This window comes from Haliaeetus albicilla, chromosome 17, assembly GCF_947461875.1.
Source record: "Haliaeetus albicilla chromosome 17, bHalAlb1.1, whole genome shotgun sequence".
Classification (NCBI taxonomy): Eukaryota; Metazoa; Chordata; class Aves; order Accipitriformes; family Accipitridae; genus Haliaeetus; species Haliaeetus albicilla.
In genome coordinates, this window is record NC_091499.1 from 7,277,026 (window position 1) to 7,290,243 (window position 13,218).

Here is a 13,218-nt window from a genome sequence, read left to right on the forward strand (position 1 = left end):
TGATGTAATTCCACTTCTGAAAGGTTATCACAGAATATTTCCTCTTTTATTTGGAACATTCAGCTCTTTGGGGATGTTTCCAGTTGCAGCGTACTGTGCCCCTTTTCCTAGAGAACGTCATATTTCTGTACTTGTTTCAGATGAAGCCATTGTGGTTGAATAGTTACTTAAAAATAGTTGGCGCTGGGTTCTGAAAACATCAGGATTTCTTTTTGTCTGATCTGATAGTTATTAAATACCGAACCTAATCATATCAGTGAATTTGACCTTGTGAATTCACTGAGAATTTGATTTTAACACTTTCTGTTGTATGGACTTTCATTTTTCTGTAGACTGAAGTGAATGCTCATGTTACTCTTTTTACGCATACATTGAGTTGTTTACCTAAAATTGCCTAAAAATGTCTCAAAGAAATCAGAATATAACTCTTATGCAGGCACCCCAATGCTCCCTGAGTTAGTACGTGATTGAAGGGTTTAGAAGATAATCCAGTTTTTAATCTGAGAATAAAGTAATTTAGCTGGTTTCAACTTCTTAAGTACTCCTCTACTCCAGAGGTTTATATCTCATGCTTATAGGAAAATTTCATAAATATTAATTATGTCAACAGTGAAGCTTATATTATGGAACATTTTATTATTTAAGGCTGACATTTTTGTAATCTATATGCTAACATTTTAAAAGGGTCTTTCTGGGCTGCCTAGATTTATTTTTTTTTCCATTTAACTGGTGTTAAGTCTTGCCATTCTAGTCTTTGCTTGGTCACCCTATTTGCCAAACTACCCAATAATGAGTGGTGGGGTGCAGAGGGTTGGGGCACACTGGTGTTTGCACAATAGCTGTTCTAGACTCGTCACATCTAATTTTAGCGTGTGCCTCTGTAAGGACGGGTCACATCTACTTTTCACGTGCGCTTGGTGAAGGCAATGTTTCTCCTAACAACTCTCCCTGAATTAATATTTTAGTTATTAAGCTGCTGCTGGCATGATTTCTGGATGCTTTTGGTCTGCCTTGCTTATTTAAAACACATTTTGCTCTTCTGAGCTATTGTGCAGCTTCTCATTCGTGCCAGCACTTCTGCACTTCTGGAGCCTCAGTTATTTTTTCTGGTAGTTCGTTTAACCGCTCCTGTCAAGCTACTAATCAGTTTTCATTTTACATCTAGCCGCTTCAGAAATCATAGCCTTTTGCTATATTGAAAATTAATTTTCCTTGGTCCTACTGCTGTACTAGCTTCAGTCATGAATCAGTCATGTTACTGGAGCTAGAAATTGTCACCTTTGCTGGGATCACACAGCCATAACTCTATGTACCATTTTTATGTTTACCTATGGCTTCAGTTAATTCCAGGAATGTCACACTTTGACTGGAGCAAACGCAGCCTCGTCAGCTGTCCCGCCATCCGCGCTGGTCCCAGTTTGTCTGTGCTACTGGTACCCATGGCTTGTTCAGCTGCTGTGCTGAACTCGCTGCCTCTTGCTGCAAGACGCAGAGGAAGCGTGGCCAGAAGCAGCAAGGCAGGTTTGAGGGCATCTTTCTTTTTTGCATAAGCCCGTGCACCATGGGAAAGGGAGGAAAGCGGTTCCTCAGTGCTATCTTGGCACTTGCGGGTAACAGTGCTCATTTCAGGCCTGAAATTAATTGGCTGCATTTCTGCATCAGCCGTGGCAGATGGCCCAGCCATACTTACTTACTATGTCCTTTTAGCCCTGTGAGGTTCTGGCAAAAAGGCATCAGCAGTGTGTCCTCCAGGCTCACAGCAACCGGTGGTGGACACAAAACTTTCAGAGGTAGAAGGCCATCGGTGAGGCTTTGTGCCAAAGGCTGTGCCATTCCCAGTGCCCTTCTTCTCTGCGTGCATACCAGAGCGTGATTCCCCAAGGCCTTTGGAACAGAAGATAAAAGAAAGACGTCCAGGTGCAGGGCAGACTCCCGAGGGGGTCTGCTAGTCTATTCCTGAGTCGAGGGGGTGGATTTCTCTGTCTCCTTTCCTTGGAAAGTCCAGTGCCAGCAACTCCTCACGCGGCTTGCTCAACTGCCCAACCTAGGCATGCTCACCATGACACCCAGACGTGCTTTTCTCTGCAAAAATTCTTACAGCCCAAGTAAAACTCAGAAGAAGTCCACTATTGCTACATTTCTGCCAGCTGATGGTTCTCAAAGTAGGGTTTGGAGACAATATTCTCCCTCTGATGTATCGTGAAGAAGAGACCAGAACAAAAAAGATGCCTGTGTGACTTTTTCCTATGCACCAGAAAGGCCTAATATCCTTGGCCAGATGCAGCTGAACTGCCCTTTTGTGCCTGGATGGTAAATCTCATTAATTCCTTCAGAAACCGTGACCATCTCTGTGTACCAGTAAATTGAATGGTACCTGAGCCAGGATTTCCCAGGCAGTGGAATGGGATTGCACATGCTGCAAAAAGGTTTAGATGGCCCCTTAGCATGCTTTTGGCCTCACCACCTAGGGAGTCCCCAACCAATTTCTGACATAGTCTGGCACTTATCACAGCTCAAGCATCATTGCCATTTAGTATTTTGGATCAATTCATGCTCCTAGAGAGTGATAACATTTAATTGTATGGACATGGGCCACTCTGGGCCACCCTGGGCCACCTGGCTTTAGGAACCTGACTGTTCCCTAGCTTCACTGGTGAAGAATGGTTTGGGGCAAACATCCAATTTACTAGTTGTAGGCTGTATGTCCAAGGAGGATCATTCTGGGACAAACATGAAGCAGGAACAAATGTGAAGTGTTCACAGATTTCTGAGGAACCTGTTGATTTGTGCCAGAGGCAATCCTGAACGAGAAACAACAGATGGACATTGTGAACCTGGATCCAGGATAGCATGACAATAAATACATGACCTAGGACATTTAATGTGGCTTTTGTTACATGAGGGTCTATCAACTCTTGGCTTCAAAACTGACCTTTTCATGCACAGTAGTTTAAGCTCCTGGGACACCTTGGGCTGAAAGGCATTGCCTGAATCTAACTGTCCAGACTTCTGTAGCTACAACTCCAGACACATGCAAATGTCCTGAAGGCCTTGGCTTGTACCTGCTTTCTGGGTGTCTTAGAAGCCTAATGGTATCCTAAATAAAATGTGATTAGATAACATTTTGCACAACTGACCTGTGTCCTTCACCCCCTCTTACCCACATGTGAACTTCTGTGTTCTCAGAAACTCACTGGACAAATTCAGTCTTGGTATACTTTTCAGGACACAGAATTCAATTCAGCTTTTAAAATATAAGAGGAAAAACTTTTTCTTCTAAATATGCCTTGGGCATTCACAAATAAGTGTTGCATATAATATTAATCTCTTGTGCCAGAAAGAATCAGAGTGCGTTGGTGTGTTCGGCCTTTTTTATTTCCCTTTGATTGGCTAAATATGCCACTTTAGCCCACACAACTCAGTAGGGATCTTGCTAGCTTCCAAAAAACTGGAAAACTGTGCTGAATGCTAATTTCCCATGTGCAGATAAGAACGTACACCCTAATTTGGCATTTACATTTGTGAAAGAAGAAAGCTGTATTCAGCAACGGAGATGAGGGATATCAGTGTGAAAATGAAGCCAGGTTTTTAACAACTGGAACTAGAGCTTTTGGTAAACTCTATAATTAGAAGAAACTGTGAATCTCGTTTTTAATGCAAATGCCAGGAAGAACCCTTTGTGCTTTGGCATCAAACTTCCTGCCCCAAGCCGCAAAAGCATATACGGATTTTGAACGGATTGTCATAGATTATTATTAAGAACCTTAGGATGTGAACTAGGGACAAGAAAGCTCGTGGCAATGTCCCCATGCCTTGCATTAGCCAAGGAAAACTCCAGGTAGTGTACCATTATCAGGTAAATATATACTCTCACCATCGTTGACTGGAAACCCGTGAAGGCAAGTAATTACCCCTGTGTTTGCAGTTTGTGTTTAAAGTGTGTAATTATCTCTCCTACCCTCTAAACAAATGTGTTTCATTGTATTTTAAAGGTGTTTAATGAACATTTACTGGCTTATATAAAATCCAGCAACTATCAGAACAACTCAGTAAAATTATGTTTCTATGTTGAGAAACTTTAATTTAAAAACAGAAGAAAAAGACTTCTAACCTTTCTTACATTAAATGTAAGATCTCAGAATCTTTCTGATATTTTCCTCATATGAACACCAAACATATAAACATGGACTAAAGGTATGATGAACCCTGAGGGTCCACATGTTTTTGGTAGGTATTTTAGAAATTTCTCTGTAGAGAGGAAAGTTTGTTCTGGTGAGATATAATGTGTAAGCTTTCAAAAAATTTAAATAAATACAACTTGCTTTTTATGCTTAACAAAATTAAGTAACCCCCAGGTTTTAAGTTTGACAGATTTTACCTTTTTTTGGTATATCTTGGCTATGGTGAGCCAGTCAAAACACAAAGCAGAAATCGCACAAATAAGAAAATTATAATCTTGTAAGAAATACAAAGTCATTTTTTTGACCAAGGAGGTTGAAATGGGTTTGAATGAAACAACAAACTTTCAATATTCATTCAAGCCATATTTCTAAATCTATTAGTGAATTGTCTAGTCTCCATTGTCACAATCATCATATTATTACCGGATAAAATTGAATTTAGATTCATATCTAAACCCCTTTAGTCATTGTAATTCAACTAACTCAGCAGAAATTGTTAAAATGTAACTTTCCTTACATTTTTCTAAAATTGTGACTTGAATTTGAAAGCAGGTTATAGTATCTTTAACCGTGCTGAATATTACCTTACTTTGTGCATAGTCCTAAAGAATTTCCTAAGATTGCTTTTGAAGGAGGACATTATTTGAAAAAGAACAAGAGAAGCAAAATCCTTTTGCTTTTGTCAAAATGTATAGGCTTTACCCCAGTTATGAAAATCAGGCAAAGTCCATTCACAAGACACATGAAAAGAGCGTTATAATCTTATGCTCACTATGCTCAGCAGGATAGAAACAGGACTAGCAACACACTTTATGAGAAAAACTGACATTAAAAGTGTGATTGCCTATTATATGTTGAAATGGTTACTGTGAGAACTCGGAAATTGCTTCTATTGAAGAACATATTTGAGTTTTGCTTATTCATGTTTGCAAATAGATTTTGAATAGATTACAACACTTCAGAAATATTCATTTCTCAAAAGTAATTCACTGGCCAAAAGTACTTATCAACTTGGTAGGCATCTTTTTTCTCTCTTGAAATCTGGTGTTGTTTTTCTGTGGTTAAGCCTTCTTTGAAATTTGTATTTTACAAAAAAAGGTGGAATTATTGTTTCACTTCTCATAACTAACAGACTGGTATGTCTACCTTGCGAACTGTAAATGAAATATTATTATGTTATTTTCTGAAAAATATTCATAATAGTAAAGCTTAGCTGCCTAAAAAGTCATTGAAGAGTATAAAAGTTATGAGCATATGAAAATCAAAATTAAAATTAATGTGATCACATTGCGCATTACCCAGCATAGTGGCACACCCTGCAATTTTGGCTATGAGATACAAATGTCACGGAAGACCTGTTCTTTTCTCCTTCTGCCTTCCTCCCCCCCAACCTGGCTTCAGAGTAATTTTAATACCAGCAATTTTCTCTGATTCCACATAACATTTGGGGAACATCTGCAATTAGGCTCAGCACCATATGGAATAGGCTTGGTCTCATATTATGTGTCAGTCTGAAACATATTGTGTGAGTTTAGTGTTTCATGAAGTTAGTAAGAGTTTTGCAGCCATTCCCATGTAGCCTGGTCTACACTTGGAACAAGTGGACAATGCAGATTTTCATTCTAAGTGCTCAAGCCAGAAGGCCACAAGGGGCTTCTGTGCTAAAGCAGATGAAACCTGGCTGTTCTGAGACTCACTTTTGAGATTTGGGTCTCATTCTGCTTACAAACTTGAGTGACGGTAACAGCCCTTCCCATCTGAAGCCAAACTGTTGTTGCATAACTAGGGTAAAACAGTAGATGGTGGACGGAGACGGAGCTGAAATCCTAGTGATATACCTTGATTTCCACCGTAACCTAGAAGTCCAACCCTTTGCATTCCAAATTCCTCTTCATAATCTATGTTGTTCACCAAATTGTACTTTGTACGAACATGAAGTGGCCAGATATCGTGATTTTTTTTCTACATTTGCTAAGTGACTTGTGACTTTGTATTCCTAACCATGAGCACACTTCAGATGACTGAGTTTCAGAGCTGCTAAAAGTCAAGTCTACTTTGAATGCCTCCAGGTAGATGCAGAAAATTGCAATACGTCCTCCAAATCACTAAACACTCCAAACCACTTAAATATACCTAGTTATTTTGGCAATGCAAATGAACAGCTGGTAGGTAAATATGCAGTAGAGAGGAAGGATATGCCAATGGAAAGTGATTCATATTCTACAATAAGACTTTATACATTTAAAAAATAAAGGGTGATAAAATATTTAACTCAATGTGGTATATAACCCTACCAATTTTGTTACTTGTGGAAAAAAACCCCATCCTTAAAACATGACAGTTTTACAAAGAACAGTGGCCAATGGTAAATATACACAACTTTTACTCAACAGTATTTTAATTTTGTCCTCTATTGTTTAGAAATAACACTTTACAGTGTTTCCTTATAAAATGGAATCAAATTGCAGTACAAACACCATGCCATCAATTTTTCCCTCTCTTAAAGTTTCAAATTATTATCAACTATGCTTTTAATTATATTCTTACTATGTAGGACTAATTGCAAAATATACACTTAAATTTTGTTATGAGCAATTAAGTAATTGTGAACTGTGTGCACGTAATTTGATTGCTTATATAAAGAAGGTACAGGATGGAAAATTTGTGGATGGGGCTTGTTATATTTTGAGCATATAATCCAGAACTGGAGCTCATTAGTGTATTTCCTCTGCTTATTTGCATGCAAAAATATAAGTGGTGGCAAAAGCGTTATGTAAATAAATTTTAAAAAAACCATGCTGACCTATTAGAAATTCTGACTATTAGAATTGTGCAGTCCAGCAGCATTGCAAGAGAACAGCCCAGGACAGGAGTATTTACAGATCCCTGGAACAGTGGTCAGGTTTGAAGGAGAACTAGCTGGGATGCTTTGTCTTGAACAGTTTTATTTTACAAAACACATTTTTTTCACCAGCACATTCGTTTTAATGGCATCTTCCACTAGAAGACATTTTCCCAATTGTCCTGGTTTTTGTACTTGCATTTGGTAAGAAATTAAAATAAAAATTTTACACTGAAGGAGATCATGGCCGTTTCTGAGAAAATGGAAATTCTGAGCTGGAAGTAATGGGTGGAAATTTTCAATGGCGTGAGCAATTAACTAGGTTTCCATGCAGCAATGAGAAGTCATTCAAACCTCTGGTGAGCCCACCTGAGCCGCAGTGATACAGTGGTGGATTTGCCGGGTGGTGGGAAACTCTGCCATTCCAGGAAAGCATCAGTACTACTGCACCCATTCCCTGTCGGAGGGAAGGAGTGCCATGTCTAATGGACATTGATTTACTGTGCGTGGCAGGACTATACTCTGATAAGATTTAATACCGTTTCTGCCGTGGTGATTCATTTCCCTTCGGGAATGAAGTAGAACTGAGGTGAGGAGATTCACGAGCTCAGAAATCCTGCACAGAATGACTTTCCATTTTATGTCCTCATCATTTTCTCCCTGGAACAATTTTCACTGTGCCACAGTGAATGAAGGAATCTGCAGTACAATTGGAGTTTGACTCCGTCCCTCCTTCCCTACTCTCTGTCCCACCACTGAAAGCATCCATCGTTGGGAGATAACGGCGAGTTCACAGCCTCCCTGGAGGGGTTCCTATTTAAGACGAGCTGTGCGCAGGCTGCATACGGGAGCCAGGAGAAAAATCAGCAGTGGCTTTGCCCTTTCTAAGCAATCCCTTTTCTTTTTTCTCTTTTGCTGCATGCATTCTGAATGGTACTAAACCGTGCATGTCTGCTGAAATCCTAATCAAAATTTATTGTGCATGAAATTCACTGATAGCGTATTAGGTGCCCAAGTGGGCATGCAACTAGATTCTTTGCCTGCACATCCTACGGAAAAAAGCCTGGGGTCTGAGTGAGATTTTGTTCAGTTTTGATGACTTCCATCAAAAAAAAAAAAAAAATGTTACGTCTCTTACAGTGGTGGATGATAGCAAACTGCCCCCCGTCACCATCAATCCTTTATTTTCTTGTGCTCCAGCTCCTGCCCAGCTGCTGCAGCTGACATTCTGTAGCCCGATAACTGCTGGGTGCCAGCTAAAGGACTGCTTTTAGGATTGGTTCCTAATAGGAACTGGGGTCTTTGCTTTCTGTTCCTGCTGCGAGGCTACTGCAGAGCATTAGGAAAAAAAAGACAAAGCTGACTTTTCCCATTTGATTAGACTATAACCCACAGAGCTCCCGGGAGAGTTACCTGAATGTTGTATTTTATCATCCAGACGAAACTTTCTTTTACATTTCAGTTGTTTGTCCATTGATTGTGTTGTGTTCCGTAATTGCTAGTTGCTGAGGTGCAGCAGGGTCAGGTTGTACTCTTGACACATAGAACTTAATCCTTGAGGGTTCTTCTTAAAATCAATGTAACACTCAAGGGAGGTAGAGGTAGGCACTGGAGGTCCAAATAATTGCTTCTAACTGGTGCGCTTACAACTTCTCAAGCCTTATCTAAGGGAAAGGAAGCTCTGACGTCTCCATGTCTTCTTCAGTGTTGGAAACTGGTTCACTTTTTAGTGTGCTCTCCTTGAGGTGCCCTGTGCACCATGGTCACAGGTGTTACATCCTTTTTTATCAGTACTCTTCTCAAACCGCACGGCATTGCAGCCTTTGGGGCTAGGAACACTGTTACTGTGAAGAGCACATGGAAATGATGGAGACAGGAATTACGTTTTACTTTTGCTACTTATTCTCTGCTTACTAACATGGTACTAATATGCTGAAACTTCATATCCAACTGCAAGTAAATTCTTCCCGATTCCCCACAGTTCTGAAAGATGGTTCAGACTTATTCGTGTTGCTGTCTCTACTCAGAGAAGGTCTTTGGGTTTCATAGGTTTTCTTTTGCCTCAGGGATAATATTCTGCAGGCTGGCAATAGTGGAAGGACCCGTCAATTGGAAAGAATGACAAGAAGAGGGAGAAAAGGCACATTCATTTAAAAGAAATGCTAGATGAAGGAACAACAGGGATAGGGAGTGTGATGCATTTCACAAGGCTGTCTGGATCTGTTCAGCAGAAATAACCAAACATGCAAGGATGGATACACTGTGCTCTGTCTTGAGAAGTGTTATAGAGTGGTGCGTACTGGAGAGATGCTCTCACAGCAAATTCTACCTGATCTCTCCAAAGCCTTCCCTGTGACTGGCACACGCTCATCTATGGCTGCTCCGCCTGAGAGCGTGCAAGCTGTGCTGTTGCTCTGAACAAATGTGAACATAAACAGAAGCGTGCAGACAACAAGGTGGTGAAAATACATATGCAACATCGCAGAAATATTGTCCTGGGGAATTATTACTGTGCATTTCTCAAAGCAGGGACTTGGTCTGAATAAAATAATGCCTGTTGGAGTAGGACTACTCAAATCTAAATAATTATAAAGACAGATGATCAATCTGTGTGGAGGTTTGAATACATAAAAATATATTGTAAGGTACGTGTTTGATTGGCTTCTTTCCACCTAACAGCACATTCCTAGCATTCACTTAAGATTATTGTTCACTGAATGTCTTGCTTTCATTTTTTTATTATGAGGTTCCTTTCCCATAACCTTTGTTATCCAAAAGTTAAGTCCCCAGTTTAAGCAAATCATCAGTCTCCTAAGGTCCTTCTTAAGTTAGTAAACATATTGTCCTCTAAAGATGCCTTAATCCCACCTCTTTCACAGAGGTGTCTTGAATGGCTAGGCTATAATAGATGCAAGATTTTCAGATAGTAAAAGTGGAAGAGAATGCTACTCTTATTTTGCTCAGATAAATGTATTCCTCTTATCGTGTTATGTAGCATTGTCTCTGATCTGTTGCGTTTTTTTCTTTGTGATTTAGTCCTTTCTGGGACAGCTAGTCCATCCGCAAACATGGGACTTGGGGTGATACTGCTGAATGTCTAACTAGAATAATGAACTTGTTCCAAAGGAAAGAGAACTTTTCAGGAAAAAGAAAGATTCACACATGTTACTACATTGCAATTACTTTCTGTCTTCTTGGTTCACCTGCCCATTCACAGAATGGCAAAAGCACAGTATGGCTGGGGTAGGAAGGAACCTCTGGAGGTCATCTAGTCTGCCCCCCCCAGCTCAAAGCAGGGTTAAAAAGAGCAGGTTGTTCATTTTCTTGTCCAGTCGGGTTTTGAATATCTTCAGCCTTTATGAAGAAAATAAATACTTTCTTCAAGGACATATACATTACTGGAATGCCATAGGAGCTGACAACAACCATATTGTTCCCACCGACCCTTTTGACACAGTGAAATTATCTGTTGTCTTCCATGATAACTTTATGTTGGGCAGGACCTTCATTTAACATTGTATTCAATGACTGGGGCACACTTAAAATGTTGTTAATTAATATATCAGGCACTGAGCAGATCTTTGCCTATCAGCTGCAGCTCCCTGTTGTGTTCTGTTTTGATTTCGGAATTCGTTTAGAGCTCATGTCCTGAAAGATATTAGAGCATCCAGACCAAAACTAAATTTTGTTTAACAGCATTTCTGATAACTTTCCAAAGCTGTATGAAAAATTAAGAAATAGATCTTATTTATCCATCCACTAGGGAAAGTAATTATGTTAATTGCATATTGTATATAATAACTGTTAGAATTTAGGAAAGAATGATTTGTGTGTGCATATGTCCACATTCTTACACAACGAGATTTGATTTACATAATATCCACACCACAAAACATAACTTGTACCAATTTATTTTTTAAAATTATGTATTCTGCTTCAAAGAAAGGTTACTAATAAAGTAAGGTATTGTGGTTTAACCCCAGCCGGCAACTCAGCCCCAGGCAGCCGCTCCCTCACCTCCCTCACAGTGGGATGGGGGAGAGAATCAGAACAGTAATGGCAAGAAAACTCATGGGTTGAGATAAAGACAGTTTAATAGGTAAAGCAAAACCCATGCACACAAGCAAAGCAAACCAAGGACTCCATTCCCCACTCCCCACGGGCAGGCACGTGTTCAGCCATCTCCAGGACAGCAGGGCTCCATCACGCCGAACGGGGACTTGGGAAGACAAACGCCATCACTCCCAACGTCCCCCCTTTCTTCTTCTTCCCCAGCTTTATATGCCGAGCATGATGTCCTATGGTCTGGAATAACCCTCGGTCAGTCGGGGTCAGCTGTCCCGGCTGTGTCCCCTCCAACTCCTTGTGCCCCCCCAGCCTCCTCGCTGGTGGGGTGGGGTGAGGAGCAGAACAGCCCTTGGCTCTGGGTAAGCCCTGCTCAGCAGGGACCAAAACAGCCCTGGGTTATCAGCACTGTTTCCAGCACAAATCCAAACCACAGCCCCGTACTAGCTACTATGAAGTACTATCCCAGCCAAAACCAGCACATAAGGCTACTAAAATTACAGCACTATAATAAAAACATAAAAAGTGTAAGGATATGTCTTCCTTATTCATAAAGACTAATTAGAAACCTCCTTACTGGTATCAGGCCCAAGATATCCCAGATAATTCATAAGGACTACCATACGGAGTTTTTCTTTTCTTTAAACAAATAGTTGGATTCAATTGTACGTTGGCTTAATTTTGTTATGAAATATTGACAGCAATTTAAAAGGACTTTGTAAACCTTGCTGAAATTAGATGTTGCATTTACCTTTAGTAGAAGGCACGCTGAAGTATCACATACTGCAGAGGGCAATGGAATGGCATGGCAGGAGGGTCAGGCTTTTGAATCCAGTCCCAGAGCTAAAGAAGAAATCATATATTGGTCTCAGGGAGAAACTGGTTTGCACGTCTGCCTTCTGGAAACCCCTTTTTCAGCAGTCCAGCTGATTTGAGTGTACCAGCTCATAACATCATAACATACTTCAAACAATCCCTGTCAAATTGTAAAATATTGTAAATATACCTAGATACATAGAAGAAGCAGTACCTTTCGCAGCATGACCCCTATAATAGATCTGTGCATTTACACTGGTGCTATTTAATTAGTGCAATATACATTGAAATGCAGATTGCCATTTCCACACTAGGATTGCTATTTCTTCCTTTCAAAATCTCTTCAGTTACTTCAAGGCTTAGCTTGGCAGTCTACAGAAATTGTTGTCTAGTTGATGAAGCTTCCCGTGTTGCCGAGAGAGAGACACACACATAGTAAACAAACCACCTTGTTTAATTTAGGCAGTAAGAATAGGGTGGATTCACCTGAAGAGATGTTTTGCATCTTAAAGAAAGCCCCTTGTGCTAGACTTCTAACTTTTGGATGTCAAAAGTGAGCTGATATGAATCACAAATTCTAAAATATAAAAGAGATTAGCAGCCGAAATGTTATGCTGCTTTCCTATTGATCACGATCACACAATCTGATCAATACAGAAAGGACGCGCATTGGTTTTCAAGCTATGTCTTTGAGCAGAGCTGGTATTCCATAAATTACATATAATAATCACAACTGAATTTAAATATGACAGCTAAGGTTGTGTTTCCTCCCAAACTTGCTGTGCAGAGGAACACTCTAATCTGTATGAGCATCACAGCACAGGACCGTCAGGGACCTCAAGAGAGCCTCAGTGGGTTCGTCTGCTCCATGGCAAGGGTGATTGGGTCTTGATCACTCTTGTCAGTGTTTGTCTAAGCAGTTCCCAAGGATCTCCAATGCTAAAGCCTCAACAGCTTCCCCAGTTTGATCTATTCCAGTGCTACACTACACAACATCAGGAAAAATTTGCTAGTACCTCGTCTAAATCTTCATGCTAATTCAAACCAATTACTTCTTCTGCTATCCACCACCAGCACAGTCAGTTATTTTATTTCTCCTTTCAGCAGCCTTTTATGTATTTGAACACTGTTGCATGCCTCTTCAGTATGCTTTAATTTAAATGACCCTTCAACCTTTCTTTATGGATCAAGATTTCTTGACTTCTTCATTGCTCTCCTAAGGATTCTGCTCAGCTGGTCCACATTTTTCTTGAAAGACAATGCCTGAAACTAGAGCGAGATGAGTCCTTATTAGTGTTAATCAGAGAGAAGGGA